The sequence below is a fragment of the Aquarana catesbeiana genome, linkage group LG04, assembly GCF_042186555.1.
Source record: "Aquarana catesbeiana isolate 2022-GZ linkage group LG04, ASM4218655v1, whole genome shotgun sequence".
Taxonomy (NCBI): domain Eukaryota; kingdom Metazoa; phylum Chordata; class Amphibia; order Anura; family Ranidae; genus Aquarana; species Aquarana catesbeiana.
The window spans coordinates 529,902,685-529,920,672 of record NC_133327.1 but is presented as its reverse complement, the minus strand read 5'-3'; positions in this window follow the sequence as shown (position 1 = coordinate 529,920,672).

The following is a 17,988-nucleotide window of genomic DNA, read 5'->3' as shown; positions in this document are numbered from 1 at the left end:
AAATGGGCATACCTGTACATTCCCTTTAAGAGGCGAGGATAGCAGGCATGCGCTCGCCACATACAGCGTGACCGTGCCCGCAGGACCGGCGGACTCGATGTCCACTGGTCTCTTGGAGATTGTGTCACGGAGCCGCAGAACGGGGAAGTGCCTATGTAAACAAGGCATTTCCCCTTTCTGCCTAGTGTCATGACAGAGATCACTGCTCCCTGTCATCGGGAGAAGTGATCGATGTCATGTGAGGTGTAGCCTATCCTCCCACAGTTAGAATCACTCCCTAGGACACACTTAACCACTTCATCGCCCCTAGTGGTTGCCCCTTCACTGCCAGTGTCATTTACACAGTAATCAGTGAATTTTTATAGCACTGATCACTGTATAAATGACAATGGTCCCAAAATATTGTCAAAAGTGTTCGATGTGTCCACCATAATGTCGCAGTCCCAATAAAAATGCCATAAAACTATCCCCTATTTTGTAGATGCTATAACTTTTGCGCAAACCAATCAATATGCACTTATTGTGATTTTTTTTACCAAAAATATGTAGAAGAATACATATCGGCCTAAACTGAGGAAAAAAATTGTTTTTTTTTTATATATTTTTGGGGGATATTTAATATAGCAAAAAGTAAAAAATGTAGTGTTTTTTTTTAAATTGTCGCTCTTTTTTTGTTTATAGCGCAAAAAATAAAAACTGCAGAGGTGATCAAATAAATCAAATACACCAAAAGAAAGCTCTATTTGTGGGGAAAAAAGGACATCAATTTTGTTTGGGTGCAACAACACACGACCGCGCAATTGTCAGTTAAAGCGACGCAGTGCTAAATTGCAAAAAGTGCTCTGGTCAGGAAGGGGGTAAAATCTTCCAGGGCTGAAGCAGTTGAACATGCTACAAAACAGACAAAAATGTGAGTTTTGCCACATGTTTTGAAATTGTGCTGCAACTGTGGGTTGCGCTTGCAGTAATCTTAAATGTTAAGGGCACCCCAAGCTCAGGTAGAAGATATGCATTTTGCTGAGGTTTTATTGCACTACAAACACGCACTGAAAAAACACTCCACGCTCCCATTTAAGTGAGGCATGATGCATGGTAACTTGCAAAAAACCATTCAAAGAAACCCAAGCAGGAGTTCCTGCTATGCTCAGGTGTGGATGCAGCCTAATGCCACGTACACACGATCGCACATTCCCACAACAAAATCCATTATTTTTTTCCGACGGATGTTGGTTCAAATTTGTCTTGCAACACTCCACGCTCCCATTTAAGTGAGGCATGATGCATGGTAACTTGCAAAAAACCATTCAAAGAAACCCAAGCAGGAGTTCCTGCTATGCTCAGGTGTGGATGCAGCCTAATGCCACGTACACACGATCGCACATTCCCACAACAAAATCCATTCTTTTTTTCCGACGGATGTTGGTTCAAATTTGTCTTGCATACACACGGTCACACAAATCTTGTCGGAAATTCTGAACGTCAAGAACGCGGTGACACACAACACGTATGATGCCACTAGAAAAGGGAAGTTCAATAGCCAGTGCGCCACCCTTTGGGCGCCTTCTGCCAATCTCGTGTTAGTAGAAGTTTGGTGAGAGACGATTCGCGCTTTTCAGCTTCGTGCTTTTCCGATCGTTACTGCTCTTTATTTTGTGCTTGTGGGTTCATATCTGGTTTTCAGTGGGTGTAGTCAGTTTGCATTTGTTTTTCAGTGCGTATTATTATAGTACGTATTTAATTCTCAGTGTGTTCTTGTCCGCTCATTTCTGATTTTCTCGCTCTTCTCAGGCCTTTATGATTTTCAGTGCGTTCTGTTAGTTCGTTCTGACCAGCCGACCGTTTTAAAGCCATGTTGCGGGTACGTACTCGTCCTAGAGTTCGTGCTGTGCAGGGGCTTGGTGTTGGGGTTCTTACTTGACTAAAGCCCAGTCCATGAACAGGGCGGGAAGGAGTCCATGGACGAAGAATTGGTTACTCCAGCGTGACCAATTCTCGCACATGCCTTTGTTGCGGGAGATACGTGAGAATAATCCTGATGATTTCAGGAATTATCTCCAGATGACGGACCCCGTTTTTCACCATCTGTTGGCTTTGCTGTCCCGTTATATTAGCAGGCAGTACACCTGCATGTGGCAAGCCATCACTCCCGAGCAGAGGCTAGTCACCACGTTGCGGTACTTGGCAACGGCGAGAAGTCTGCAGGACATCAAGTTCTCAACAGGCATCTCCCCCCAGGCTCTGGGGATCATTATTCCAGAGACCTGTTCCGCCATCATTCAGGTCCTGCAGAAGGACTATATTAGGGTAAGTTTTCTCCTTTAAAATCACATTCTATGTATTTAATGTTTGCTAATGTATTGTATTTCTTTCATCATTCCCTAATTACCATGATTGTAATATGCTGTGAATGTCCCCTTAGTTCTCATGCATGCTTGAAATTTTCGCCTTCACTAACCTCCCCAGCATGCTATCCTGGGCCCATACACACCTAGCCTAGTAACTTAACAATGTATTTTGTCAGCTCCATAGTAGTGCTTTACCCTAAACACCCCCTAAAATGTGTACAAATGTTATTTGTGTCCTCAAATTCATGCAGAGTGCCAGAGGCTTTTTTTGGGTCCCAAAATAATTTGGAACCCTCCCCCCCCCAACCTCTGAGTCAACCTATACCAATTCTCTATCTGCAGACTTTGCCAAACCCATACACACTATACCTACCTCTTTTGTGATCAGATTTCTGTATGGATTCCCCAAAGCATGTAGTGAAAGAGCCTGCCTGAATACTTTCAAATGGTACTGTTTAAAGTTTTGTTCTCCTATTATCTTGATAGGTAATTGCAGAATGTAAAAAAGTTCTTCAATTTGTACAGTGTTTATTTATATTTTTGTATTATGACACTTCTTACCTGTCCAGTCTTCTGCCAATAGTGTAAGTAAGGGGGGGCTGGCCAAAGTAACACACATTATGTATGCATTCAGCTCTCAATGAAGTTGAGAGGGTTACCTGTCCAAAACATACCCCCCCTCAATTTTTTACAATGGGCCATCAGAGGGGGTGAGGAATCTGATAAGTGGACCTTATAGATTTGTCTGTAAATACTCCTTAAAATAAATGTCATACTGATGTTGTCCAAGAATGTTTGTGTGTAATCTGCTTGCAATGTTTATGTTCAAAATTACTAAAGTTCTTTTTTCTTGTTTGACTCCACAGTTTCCTTCAACGCCACATTAATGGCAGACTGTGGCATCCCAATTTGCCCAGCGGTGGGACTTTCCCAACTGCAGAGGGGCAATTGATGGGAAACACGTCCACATAGTCCCACCCCCCAACTCGGGGTCATACTATTATAATTACAAGGGGTTTAATAGTATTGTGATGTTGGTGGTGGTGTTGGGGACATATGAGTTTCTGTATGTGGACTTGGGGAAGAATGGCCGGATGTCGGATGGTGGAGTCATCGCCCAGAGAGAGTTCTACAAACGGCTCCAGAATGGTGGCTTGGGATTGCCACCTGCTGAAGAGAACATGGATGGACTCCCGTTTGTCTCTGTCGCTGATGAAGCATTTGGGCTGGGTGATCACCTGATGTGGCTGTTCCCGATGAGGACTCTCACCCCGGACCAGAGGGTTTTTAACTACTGGCTGGCCAGAGCCAGAAGAGTGGTTGAGAATGCTTTCAGGATAATGGCCAGCCAGTTCCGCCTATCCCTTACAGCAATCAACATGGTGGAATATAAACTTAACCATATAATACTTGCATGCTGCATTCTCTACAACTATTTAAGGAGAAATTTAATGAACTATGTTGCCTCAGTTGGGCCTGAGGCCAGACTTAATGAACAAACCCTGATGGTGCTTGAAGCTGGCCGTCCTGGCTTGCCCCCCCAGAGCGCCCACGAGGTCCGTATCAAATATATGGAGTACTTTGCAGGTAGGGGAGCCATTGATATGGCAGAAATCTTTCATAAACATTTTAAAAATACATTTTTTGAGTTAAACTGAAATAAGATTTCCTTTGATTTACTGCTTGTGTTTCTTTTAGCTGTCTCCTAGGTTATCCAGTGGGCTTTTTTTGGGGCATTTTCTTCTTCTTCTTTTCTTTCAAACATAATTTATTTGATACATGAGGTGACAATCTCTTCTTCAACGAACTATTATTATTTTGTGGGTCTGCTACACACACACCTTGTTTTTTTGGTTAATGTATGTAATGCATTACTGTTAAAGATAAACATAATTTTCAGCACCATAAATGAATTTTGGTGAGTCATGAGAATGCAGTTAAAGGCAATATGATATTTTTATAAAGTGCAGATATAAAGTCTTTCAATATTGCAGCAGCGCTTCATGCCCAGATCACCGGAACACTTTTTCATATACAGTTCTTTATATGGAACAGATAATACGGTGAGGATCCTTTTTAATCTGTGAAATCAGGTATTTTTTCCACCATGCATAACACCACGTGCAGAGAACCCTTAATGAAATTGCACTCACCAGAAATTCAGCAAGTGTCAGCTTTAAATGGTATTAATAGGTCTGCATCGATTCTCTCAACGACCACCAGATGTCAGCATTGCCCTCGGTAGCTCCAATAAAATATGTGGGAGAAATGGAATGTCCACATAGTGTGATATTGCTAAAACACTTTATTTAAAACATCCAGATACCCCCCATAAGAAATAAGCGTACCAAAGAGTATTATAAAATGAGCAAGTAAGAAAGTGCACTGTGCCTGTTGTGTATCCACAATCGGGTAGGTATAAGGAGCGTTCCTCGTATGGAACTGTACCGCTTCCTAATTCCTCGCTAGTCTGTGGAGCGCAAGCGTCACTTCCGGTAGTTCACGATGCTGACGCGTTTCGTCACTTCCGGACTTCGTCTGAGGGCGTGAACTACCAGATAGAAGGCCGATACTTATACTAGTGACAGGTATAGCAGCCAGTCAGAGGAGCCAACACGTCACCAAGGACAAGAACTCACGCCCACATGTGAGTTACTGTCAGCAATGAGTGAAACATCATGTGCCCCTATGATTTGATTGGCGCTAGACAAGCACCTTACCGGACTGAGATGGAAGTTGACAATAAGAAAAATGACATACGAACTAGATGCATAAGTGCTTAACCTAATACAATATATAGTTCCTATGTATTGTGAGCATTTTTTTCAAAGTATAAGGGCACAGCGATGTTAAAACGCAGCGGCTAAAATATGAATTCACAGTGGGTAAAATATCAACCTACATTATAGCGCATGTGATTAGCAATTCATCTTATGTGAACATATTCCTCAATAAATACATTAATAATAAATACATATTATGATTAAAATACATCGTTAAATACTGCGATTAAGTATTGAGGCATATGGCATAATATGTAAAATATTGATGTATAATAAATGTCATAATTAATGATACTCTGACATTCAAAATACTTCCGAATGACATCGTCCATCTAAAAAACAATGGTTGATGCCCTAATAAAAACAATAATTGATACTCAATCAAATTAAACACCTATAGATGTGGTGGATTATGAAACAATTGGATTGTGAAAAAATTAAGATAGAGATAATCATGCATTTAAAATGAGATAAAATGGAAATACTCATGTAATTAAATCATACCTAAGTGTCGCTGATGAAACAGTTAATATCTAACTCGATATTGAGGCCCTTGGGGGAGATCACATCTACGGAATAAATCCATCGAGTTTCGCGTTTGGATAATTCGCGGATGCGATTTATACCTCTCCAATGGGGTTGGAGAAGCTCCACCCCCCAAAATTCTAATCTTGTGGGGTCACTATCGTGTTTTAATTTAAAGTGTAGTGAGACATTGTGGTCCTTATATCCTATTTTGATATTGTGTATGTGCTCAGCGATTCTCACGTGCATTAGTCTTTTCGTGCGGCCTATATAGATCAGCCCGCATGGACACTTCAATGCATATACCACAAAAGTGCTATTACACGTAATAAACTGTTTAATATCAAAATTCCGATTATTGACCGGGGAAGTAAAGCTATCAATGCCCCTGAGCGGCTTAAAGACCTCTCTACATGCCTTACACTTCCTGCAAGCAAAAAAGCCATTTTGATCCCAGAATGTCTGGGGGCGCTTAGGAGGGTCAATTACTTTCTTTACTATTTTATCCCCAAAACTTGTGGTTTTCCTATAAATAAACTGAGGTGCGGCAGGTAATGCGGTGGAGAGTTTCCTGTCCATCAAGAGAATGTGCCAATGCTTTTTAAAAATCTCTTCTACTTCCTTATACTAAGTATGGAATTGAGAGATGAAGCCCCATTCTCTATTGCAATTTTCCTCGGCCAATGGTACCTCGGATCTAGCCGGGTTTGCTTCCTGTAAACATATGGTTCTAGATATTCCAGCAACTTCTTCAACCACCCTATTTAACATCTCTGGATCATAAACCCTGGCCTCGAATCTCTCCGTGAGGATCCTGGATTGGGCAAAAAACTGGGCATCTTCAGAACAATTTCTTCTCACCCTCATAATCTGACCTTTAGGGATATTTCTGAGCCATAGTGGGTGGTGTCCACTTGAGATGGGTAGATAGCTGTTCCTGTCAGTTTTTTTGAAGTAAACCTTCGTTTCTAGCTTATCGTTCACCCTATATATATTGACATCAAGGAAATTAATTTTGTCTCTCTGCCATTCCGAGGTAAGTTTTATGTTATTGTTATTCAAAGACTGTATGAACACTTCTAATGAATCGGATGTGCCGTCCCAAATTAAGAAAAGATCATCAATGAAGTGTTTGTAAAAGACCAGCTCTGGACGTTGTTCTTTAAAGATGGTCTTATCCTCCCATTCCGCCATAAACAAATTTGCGATGCTGGGCGCGAATTTCGCGCCCATCGCAACGCCTCTTTGCTGTGAATAGAATGCATAGTTGTACCAAAAGTAGTTATGGCTAAGGCAGAAGTCCCTAGCATTCCTAAGAAAGATCTTCTGGTTAAATGGGAGGTCCTCCCTCTGACTAAGTGCCCAATTAAGTGCCAGCAGGGCATCATCATGTTGTATAATGGAGTAGAGAGAGGATACATCCGCTGTAACCAAAAGTATATGCTGTCTGCCTGTTAAATTCACGCTCTGTAGACAATTCAAAAGGTTTTTGGTATCTTTTAAATATGAGCGAGTGTTCATAACACTTTTTTGTAAAAAACGGTCCAGATACCGGCCCATTCTGGAAGAGACGGAGTCAATGCTATTGACAATAGGTCTTGCTGGAGGGTTAAGGGAGTCTTTATGGATTTTTGGCAAGGTATACAGTGTGAGGATGCGACTACTAGACGGTAAGAGAAATCTTCTTTCTTTATCCGTTAGGAACCCGCTTCTTCAACCCATATGCACCAGAATTTCCAACTGATCCCTATATGGTTGAGTGGGATCCCTATCTAGACGTTTATACGTTACTTCATCCAAAAGCATATCCATTATCTGACCATGATAAAACTCTTTTGGGAGTATCACCACTCCTCCACCTTTATCTGCCGGCCTTATGATGATATCTTTTCATTCTTCCAGTGAAGTGATCCCCTCACTGATATGTCTCATATTTACCCCCTTATTGGGCTTAAGCCTTATTGGCTTTTTTGCCCAATCCAGGATCCTCACGGAGAGATTCGAGGCCAGGGGTTATGATCCAGAGATGTTAAATAGGGTGGTTGAAGAAGTTGCTGGAATATCTAGAACCGTATGTTTACAGGAAGCAAACCCAGCTAGATCCGAGGTACCATTGGCCGAGGAAAATTGCAATAGAGAATGGGGCTTCATCTCTCAATTCCATACTCAGTATAAGGAAGTAGAAGAGATTTTAAAAAGCATTGGCACATTCTCTTGATGGAAACTCTCTACCGCATTAACTGCCACACCTCAGTTTATTTATAGGAAAACCACAAGTTTTGGCGATAAAATAGTAAAGAAAGTAATTGACCCTCCTAAGCGCCCCCCAGACATTCTGGGATCGAAATGGCTTTTTTGCGTGCAGGAAGTGTAAGGCATGTAGAGAGGTCTTTAGGCCGCTCAGGGGCATTGATAGCTTCACTTCCCTGGTCAATAATCGGAATTTTGATATAAAACAGTTTATTACGTGTAATAGCACTTTTGTGGTATATGCATTGAAGAGTATTTCCATTTTATCTCATTTTAAATGCATGATTATCTCTATCTTAATTTTTTCACAGTCCAATTGTTTCATAATCCACCACATCTATAGGTGTTTAATTTGATTGAGTATCAATTATCGTTTTTATTAGGGCATCAACCATTGTTTTTTAGATGGACGATGTCATTCGGAAGTATTTTGAATGTCAGAGTATCATTAATTATGACATTCATTACACATTCATTACACATCAATATTTTACATATTATGCCATATGCCATATGCCTCAATACTTAATCGCAGTATCTAATGATGTATTTTAATCATAATTTTAATCATAATATTATTAATGTATTAATGTATTTATTGAGGAATATGTTCACATAAGATGAATTGCTAATCACATGCGTTATAATGTAGGTTGATATTTTAGCTGCTGTGAATTCAAATTTTAGCCGCTGCGTTTTAACATCGCTGTGCCCTTATACTTTGGAAAAAAATGCTCACAATACATAGGAACTATGTATGGTATTAGGTTAAGCACTTATGCATCTAGTTCATATGTCATTTTTCTTATTGTCAACTTCCATCTCAGTCCAGTAAGGTGCTTGTCTAGCGCCAATCAAATCATAGGGGCACATGATGTTTCACTCATTGCTGACAGTAACTCACATGTGGGCGTGAGTTCTTGTCCTTGGTGACATGTTGGCTCCTCTGATTGGCTGCTATACCTGTCACTAGTATAAGTATCGGCCTTCTATCTGGTAGTTCACGCCCTCAGACGAAGTCCGGAAGTGACGAAACGCGTCAGCATCGTGAACTTCCGGAAGTGACGCTTGCACTCCACAGACTAGGGAGGAATCAGGAAGCGGTACAGTTTCTTATACCTACCCGATTTTGGATACGCAACAGGCACAGTGCACTTTCTTATTTGCTCATTTTATAATACTCTTTGGTACGCTTATTTCTTATGGGGGGTATCTGGATGTTTTAAATAAAGTGTTTTAGCAATATCACACTATGTGGACATTCCATTTTGGCGCTACCGAGGGCAATGCTGACATCTGGTGGTCGTTGAGAGAATCGGTGCAGACCTATTAATACCATTTAAAGCTGACGCTTGCTGAATTTCTGGTGAGTGCAATTTCATTAGGGGTTCTCTGCATGTGGTGTTATGCTCGGTGGAAGAAATAACTGATTTCACAGATTAAAAAGGATCCTCACCGTATTATCTGTTCCATATAAAGAACTGTATATGAAAAAGTGTCCCGGTGATCTGGGCATGAAGCGCTGCTGCAATATTGAAAGACTTTATATCTGCACTTTATAAAAATATCATATTGCCTTTAACTGTAATCTATTTTTGAAGTAGCTGCTGATCATTAGAACACAAGTTTATTGGTGTTGCCTTTATACTGTGGGTGGTGTGGTCCTTGGCGCGGAGTGATGTTTTGATAAGTGGGCACGAAGAACATCTTTATATACAGAGTCATGAGAATGGCATGATTGTGGCAAATTATAAAGCACTGTGGGAGTTATTTACTAAAGGCAAATCCACTTTGCACTCCAAGTGCACTGCAAAAGTGCACTTGGAGTGCAAAGTGGATTTGCCTTTGGTAATTAACCCCCATTTCAGTGTAAACATCAACTTAGTCCAAAACAATGATATTGAACATTAAAAGAAGAAGCCACACATTGTTGAGTAGAAAACTTTTTACTCTGTGCACATTCACATGTGCGTTAGAAAATGGTTTTTGAACAAACCAACATATTTTAGTAATAACATTTTTGTTTTGGACATTACAAATAGCCTTTTTTGTGTTAAAACAGGCATGTTTAAAACCATAAAACAATACACAACTTAGGAACTTACAAAGTTCAACTTTGACAAAGTGAAGGAAATATCAGACATTAGTATGTCCAAACTGTGTTGATATTGCCTTCATCAGATGGGGTGATGTCACCCCTGTAAAAGCCAAATTTTGATGATGCACACAAATTGAGAGTTAAAATGGGGATTTCCCTCCTGATCCCATGCCTAATGTCAACATGTGCTAGCTCCCATCATGGGGGATCAATGGCTGTGTTTCGGGGGTGCAACCCCTTCCTCTCATCTACTTTAGTTGCGAGGAAGGGGTTGCACCCCCAAAACGTGTACCTTGATATCCCATGATGGCAGATAGCACATGTTGGCACACTGTGTGCGTCTTCAAAATTTGACTTTCTAAAAGATTTTTAAAATGTGAAAATAAAAAAAATACTAACAAACTAGATGAATTTTGGGGTGTTTTAGATTCTGCCTAAAACATAAATGATGTTTTTGAGTCTTTTTTCCACATCATTGATGTATTCCTTGATCCTCTGTAAATAACGATTGCACACCATGATCTCCCTTTTAGGACGTCTGCACTTACACTTGTGAAATGAGAATCTTCCTCCACAACATCCACATCACCTAAAAAAAAAACACACCATGTATCATAAATATGCAGGCATCCATCTATTACCTGAAGCTGTGGTCTCAGACACTCACCTGATGTGGTCACTATATCACCCACTTCATAAACCTCTCCTTCCTCCACATCTTCTGGTTGTGGTTAGGGGATTTGCTTTTCTTTAGGAGGTGGGGGTCCCTGGTGCTCTCAGATGTTCCGAGTCTTTTCTCCCTTATGTGAAAAAAAAAATAAAGTATACTTAGCATACAGATATTTGAGGCAAGAAATAGTAATATGAAACATTGCTTGGAAGTGTGATACAATTGTCTTTTTTTGGCAGAGTTCCAAGCTGAAGACATTATTTTTTTCCTTTATAAAGCTGGAACACTTACCTTTTTTGTACAATTGTCACACATGGAGACACCCCTAGAATCCACTGGAGCACCTGTGTGGGACACCCTAAAAAATTAGTTCTGGTGTCCCACACTAGTGCTCCTGCGTCCAGATGTGTAAACAGCTGCTGAGTGTCCTCTCCTTACACTGAATCAAGTTTTAATTCAATTCTAGTACAAACCCATCTAGACAACAATATTATAAACTTCTTTTAATACAAATATGCCTGAACAAATGTTAACCTGAATCTGCCAAAAACATTGTATTAGTGGGCGAATTAATGATATTTACTACGAACGATTACTGTGCCCACGAACTATGCCCATGAAAGTTGCCATTTTAGTAGTAAAATGTAAAGAAAAACACATGGAGCAGCACAAACATAATAATAATAATAGAAACACAGGACAAATACTTACTTTTTAGAAGCAGTTTCCTGATCTTTCTGTACTGATCCTGCTCCCTCCGTTTCAGGTCTGACCATCGTTTCCTCAGTTGATCCTTGGATCGCCGTACCCCAAAATTCTTCTGCAGACTTTTCACAACTTTAGCCATGATCTTGGCCTTTCTCACACTTGGGTTTGGGTAAGGTCCATGCTTCCCATCATAGTCGGCCCTCTTCAAGATGTCCACCATCTCCATCATCTCGACAAAGGACATATTTGAGGCCTTAAATCTCCTCCAGGATCGGGATGTTCGTGGCTCCGGGCTTTTGTCGTTGCTGCTCTCCTCTGCATGCACTTGCTCTTTCTCCGCCATGTGCTCTCCCACTGCGCCGAAAGACAAGGGGTGGAGAATAGACTAGAAAGAACATCAGGGGCAGGCGGAGTTTCACACATGCGCAGTGTACATAAAGCGTAACACGCATGAGTCGTGCATATGATCTGTGAGAGGAGGAAGGAGTATCGGAAGCGCCGATCGTTATAACGAAGGTACAATTTTAACTTGGTGCATCAGTGGCCTATACTGCTTATAGATTGAGGCCTATATTGGGACAAGATTAGAAGAGTTTAGCCTGACATTAGGGTTTGTCTTGTGTTGTGTCTTGCAGAGAAAATGGATCTATTCAATGATGAGGACTTTATCCCCATATTCATTGATATGTACAGGGAGCTGCCCTGTCTGTGGCAGGTAAACCACCCCTTTTATAACAATAAAACAAAGAGGAAGGCAGCGCTGGATCAACTGCTGGAATTTGTGAAGCCGGTGATTCCCACGGCAGACATCCCCTATTTAAAGGCCCTAATTGGTGGCATGATGAGCACTTATAAAAAGGAGTGGAAGAAGGTCCAGGATTCCCAGAGATCAGGAGCTGCAGCAGATGACATTTATGTACCCAGGCTGTGGTACTATGACAGATTCCATTTTTTGGCAGGCCAGACTGAACCCAGGCCAGCACTCTCCACTCTTCCTTCAAAGCTTCCTTTCACCTCAGCTGAGGCTTCCGACTTCCAACCTGGGCCTTCCAGCCAGGAAAAAGTGGAGGAGCCCAGCTTGAGCCAGGTATAGCATTATACATTATATTATAGCAGTATAGCCACGTTTGTGAGTTCAGCCATGGTCCTCCTCCTCCACCTCCTGCCACAACTACAACACCAGAGCCACAGCCTGGAAGCAAGCTTGGAAGGAAGCGTGAAAGGAAGACAAGAAAGGGATGGCCTGGGTTCAGTCTGGTCTGACAAAAGACGCAGGCTGTTGTAAGACCACAGCCTGGGGACAGATATATCATCTGCTGCTGTTCCTGATCTCTTGTAGTCCTGGACTGGATTGTGCTCACTATTATAAGGACTCCTCAGGCCACCAATTTTGACTGTAAAATAATTGATGTGTGCCATGGGGTACAAAGGCTTTGCAAATTTCACCAGTTTCTCCAGCGTTGCCTTCCTCTTTATTTTGTTATGATCCATAATAAATGGCTATTTATTTTTCATAAATACTTGCCTATGTGTTTTACTTAAAAAAAGGACAGTTTGTTTGTGAGTAGGAAGGTACATTTCAAAAATACAATGTCAAATTAACAAGGGACACCAACACCAACCTCCTTGAGGTTAAAAAATACAAGATAATAATGGTGTTGTGGTAACTTGGCACAAAACATAAGAAAAAATTATGGAGATCACTAAAAAAAAAAAAAAAAAAATAGGAGATCTGGATAAAAAAAAAAAAAAACACTATAAACAAAAATTCTAAACATTAATATGGAGATCTGACGAAAAAAAAAATTATTCATATTCATTCACTTCATTATTCTAGCATTATAAAGAAGAAAAGAATGCGCTGCTTTAAAAGATTTTAAAATTTGCAGCGTGATGAATGTGCTATCTCCATTACAAACGCTAGTTTTACCAGAACGAGAGCTTCCATCTCGTACTTGATTCAAAGCATGCGTAGAACTTTGTGCGTCGGAATTGTGTACACCCGATCGGAATTTACAAGAACAGATTTTGTTGTCGGAAAATATGAGATCCAGATCTCAAATTTTGTTTGGTAGAAATGCCGACGAAAAATGTCCGATGGAGCCTACACACAGTTGGAATTTCCAACAAGCTCCCATCGAACATTTCCCATCGGAAAATCCGATTATGTGTACGCGGCATTAGGCTTGATTCACACCTATGCATTTTTAGTGCTTTTTTCATTTTGCAGATTTGCTCTACAGAAAGTGTTCCATAGGAAACCATGTTTAATGGGCTGTAGTGCAAATCTGCAAAATGCAAAAAGCACTAAAAATGCATAGGCTCGATTCACATCTAAGCATGTTGCTTTTGAGCGTTTCTGAAGTGTTTTTTGTGGTGCTTGCCGCGTTTTTGAGCAACGTTTTTACAACGTTTTTGCGGCGTTTTGTGTGTTTTTTTTTTTTACAGTTCTTTTTAACTGTATACAGTCTAAAAAGAAAAAAACGCCAAAAACGCAAAACGCGTCAAAAACGCAGCAAAAACGCTGTAAAAAACGCCGCAAAAACGCTGTACTTGCGTTTTTGATGCTGGTCCAATGAATTCTATTACATGCAAAACACTGCATTTTGCATGAAAAAAGTCCCTGACCCTTTCCAAAAACGCAGAGGTACAAAAATGTATTGATGTGAACATGTTCCATAGGAACCCATGTTAAAAAATTCCCATGCATTTCTGCAAAATGCAAAATGCATCAAAAAACGCGTTAGTGTGAATGGAGTCTTAGTGAGAGCCAGCACTAAGTCCAATACCTGAAACAATTCCTGGGCTTCTGAACTCACTACACAGTACTCCACATGACTGTTTTTAGCAGATCACTATAAACACAATGCTTTAATAAAATTATGTTACGTGTGTCATCACGGCATTTCCTGATAGTACGAAAGCTCGGGCAGAGCTGAAGTGGCTTTCACTTTCCTCTCCCTGCAGTAGCAGATGACTCCTTTAATGATCTACCCACTTGACCTCCGTAAAATGTACCCACCTTCATGACCAGGCCATTTTTTTTCTATTTAAAATTCATGACATTTTTTTTCCTTAAATAGAACTTTCTTTTGGTGGTATGCGATCACCACTATATTTTTTATTTTTGAGCTATAAACAAAAAAAGACCGACAATTTTGAGAAAAAATGTTTTACTTTCTGCTATAAAAACATATCCAATAAAAAATTTAAAAAAAAAATCAAATTTCTTCATAAATTTAGGCCAATATGTATTCTGATACATGTTTTTGGTAAAAAAAAAATAAAATCCCAATAAGAGTATATTGATTGGTTTACGCAAACATTAAAGTGTCTATAAACTATGGTATATACTGTATTTATGGATTTTTTTTTATACTAGTAATGGCACTGATCAGCAATTTATAGTGGGACTGTGATATTGCGGTGGACAATCGGACACCAAGTGACACTTTTGACACTTTGTGGGAACCAGTGACACTGATACATTGTTCAGTGCTAAAAATATGCACTGTTACTGTAGTAATGACAGTAGCTGGGAAGGGGTTAAACATCTAGTCAGTTTTTGTGTTTACTATGTATGCTGCTAGGGGAAGAGATGGATTTTGGTCTCTGCTTTGCAGGAACACAGAATCCATCCATCCCCCCTGTCGGAACGGATCTCTGCCTTGTTTACATAGGCAGAGATCCGTTCTGAGTCCCTGCCTGATGATCGGCGGGTGCCAGCGGACATCGAGTACCAGCACCGCATATCGGCTTCTGCTGTGAATAAGCACAACAATGCCGCCACCGGCGGCACGTGCACTCCCTGCAGGAGGAAGTGCAGGATCACAAATATATACGTGATCCAGAGCAGAGTAAAACTGCTATAGGTTAGTCAGCAAGTGGGTGCATGTGGAGGTCTGGATCAGGTCCTCAATGACCAGATCCAGACACACCATGAAAAAATGTATAACATGTTGAAAAAAAAATGAAGTCTCATGATCTGAATCATTTTTACATTCGCTGCATAAGTATCAAATGTTCACGTAAGCAAACGTGATGTCATTCACAATTTTAGCGATCAGAAAGCTGTAAAAAGTTTTCATTGTAATTTGTGTTCAAGCCAACCAGACTTGATCTTTTCCAAACATCATTTTTTTTCCTGCATGTGTCACAATGGTATTTTACAAAAAAACACACTTATTAGATGTTCTTTTAAAAAGCAGAACTTGTCAGTTATTTTGGGGATACTTATCTGGGGCTGCCCTAAATATGTAAAAGTTGCACGGGGAAGAATTACAGGAAAATATATATTTTTTAAAAATGTGTCATTATCTATTCCTAATCAAAAAATATGTATTCTTATGTATCAAAATCTGTAGTCCTATCTGTTCCAAGACAAATTATGTATCATTAGGGTAGGGATTATGGTTTTATCTTAGGATAGACTTTAAATGATATAAGGTGCAGATCTGAGACAAAAAAAAACACACTACAAGGGTGTTAGGGAAAAAATACCTGAGGACTCAAGTGGTAACATGTTAAAGCTTATTTGAGATTTTGCTGATAGGGTTTACTTTAATCCTGTGGTGTTTTGTTGTCTCTTCCAGTGTTACAGAATTAATAAAGCATTGAAAATTGGATTTGGGAACCTGGTGCCCATCTCCGCACCTGCTGTTGTGGATTTATGCATACTTTGGACTGAGATGAGAGCATACTTTACTATCCATCTGGTATGTAATATCAATTTCAACTTATTTCAGGTTCGATTGCCTGTGCTTTCATTTTGTATAGAAACCTTAACAAAATTCAACACAGGATGAATTTAAATCTGATTGCTTACAAACATGTTTTCTTTATTTTTCGCAACCCACATTTGAGACATCATTAAATTAACACTGACACCCGCTGCAGATTGCAAGCGCACTGCATTTTGAATGCAGTGTGGGAAAGGCAAACGTAACACAGGTTTCTTGTACCACTATCTGTGAACTGGGCCTTAGTTTTATTGCAGCTGAGAGGTTTAACCCTTTCATGACTAAGCCTATTTTTGAAATTTGGTGTTTACAAGTTAAAATCCATATTTTTTGCTAGAAAATTACTTAGAACCCCCAAACATTATATATATTTTTTTAGCAAAGAATCTAGAGAATAAAATGACGATTGTTGCAATATTTTTTATCACACGGTATTTGTGCAGCGGTGTTTTAAACGCAAATTTTTGGAAAAGTGACACTTTCATGAATTTTAAAAAATCCAAACAGTAAAGTTACCCCAATTTTTTTGTATAATGTGAAAGATGATGTTATGCCGAGTAAATAGATACCAAACATGTCACCCTTTATAATTGCACGCACTCGTGGAATGGCGACGAACTACGGTACCTTTGAATTTCCATAGGCGACGCTTTAAAAAAATTTTACGGTTACCAGGTTTGAGCTACAGAGGAGGTCTAGGGCTAGAATTATTGCTCTCGCTCTGACGATCGCGGCGATACCTCACATGTGTGGTTTGAACACCGTTTACATATGCGGGCGCGACTTCCGTATGCGTTTTCTTCGCTGCGCGAGCTCGCGGGGACAGGGGCACTTTAAAAAAATTTTTTTTTTTTTTTTTTATTTAATTTATTTATTTTTGTTGTTTATAAATTGTGTTTAAAATTTTTTTTTTTTTTTTTTACTTTTATTGCTGTCACAAGCAATGTAAACATCCCTTGTGACAGTAATAGGTGGTGACAGGTACTCTTTATAGAGGGATCGGGGGTCTAAAAGACCCCCCATCCCTCCTTTACACTTCAAAGTATTCAGATCGCCGAAAACGGCGATTCTGAATACTGTGTACTTTTTTAAATTCGGCGCCATTGGCAGCCGAGTAAACGGGAAGTGACGTCATGACGTCGCTTCCGCATTTACAAGAAGAAGGCTGGAACGAAGCCGCTCGCAGCTTCGTTCCAGTCCGCCCCCAGCCGCCGAAGGCAGCGGACCGGACACCGGGCCTCCCGATCGCACGGGAGGCCCGGTAACAGCGGCGGGAGGCGGCGGGAGGGGGGGGATGTCCCCTCCCGCTCCTCCGGTATAACAACCGAGCGGCTTTTAGCCGCATCGGTTGTTATATTCGGGTAGCCGATCGCCCGCTGAAAACAACGGTACCGGGATGATGCCTGCAGCTGCGGGCATCATCCCGGTATAACCCCGGAAAGCCGAGGACGCATATATGCGTTCGGTCGGCGGGAAGGGGTTTAAATATTGCTTGCCATTTATCTCATTAGCATCAAATGTAGAGCTGCATTTCTCTGCATTAACCACTTCAGCCCCGGAAAGTTTGACCCACTTACTGACCAGGCCATCTTTTGCACTACGGCACTGCGACGGTTTAACTGACAATTGCGCGGTTGTGCGACGTGGTACCCAAATAAAACTGATGTCCTTTTTTACCACAAATAGAGCTTTCTTTTGGTGGTATTTGATCACCTCTGCAGTTTTTATTTTTTGCGTTATAAAAAAGACCGACAATTTTGAAAAAAAAAAAAAACAATATTTTATACTTTCTGCTATGATACATATCCAAAAAAAAAATGTAAAAAAAACAAATTTCTTCATCAATTTAGGCCAATATATATTCTGCTGC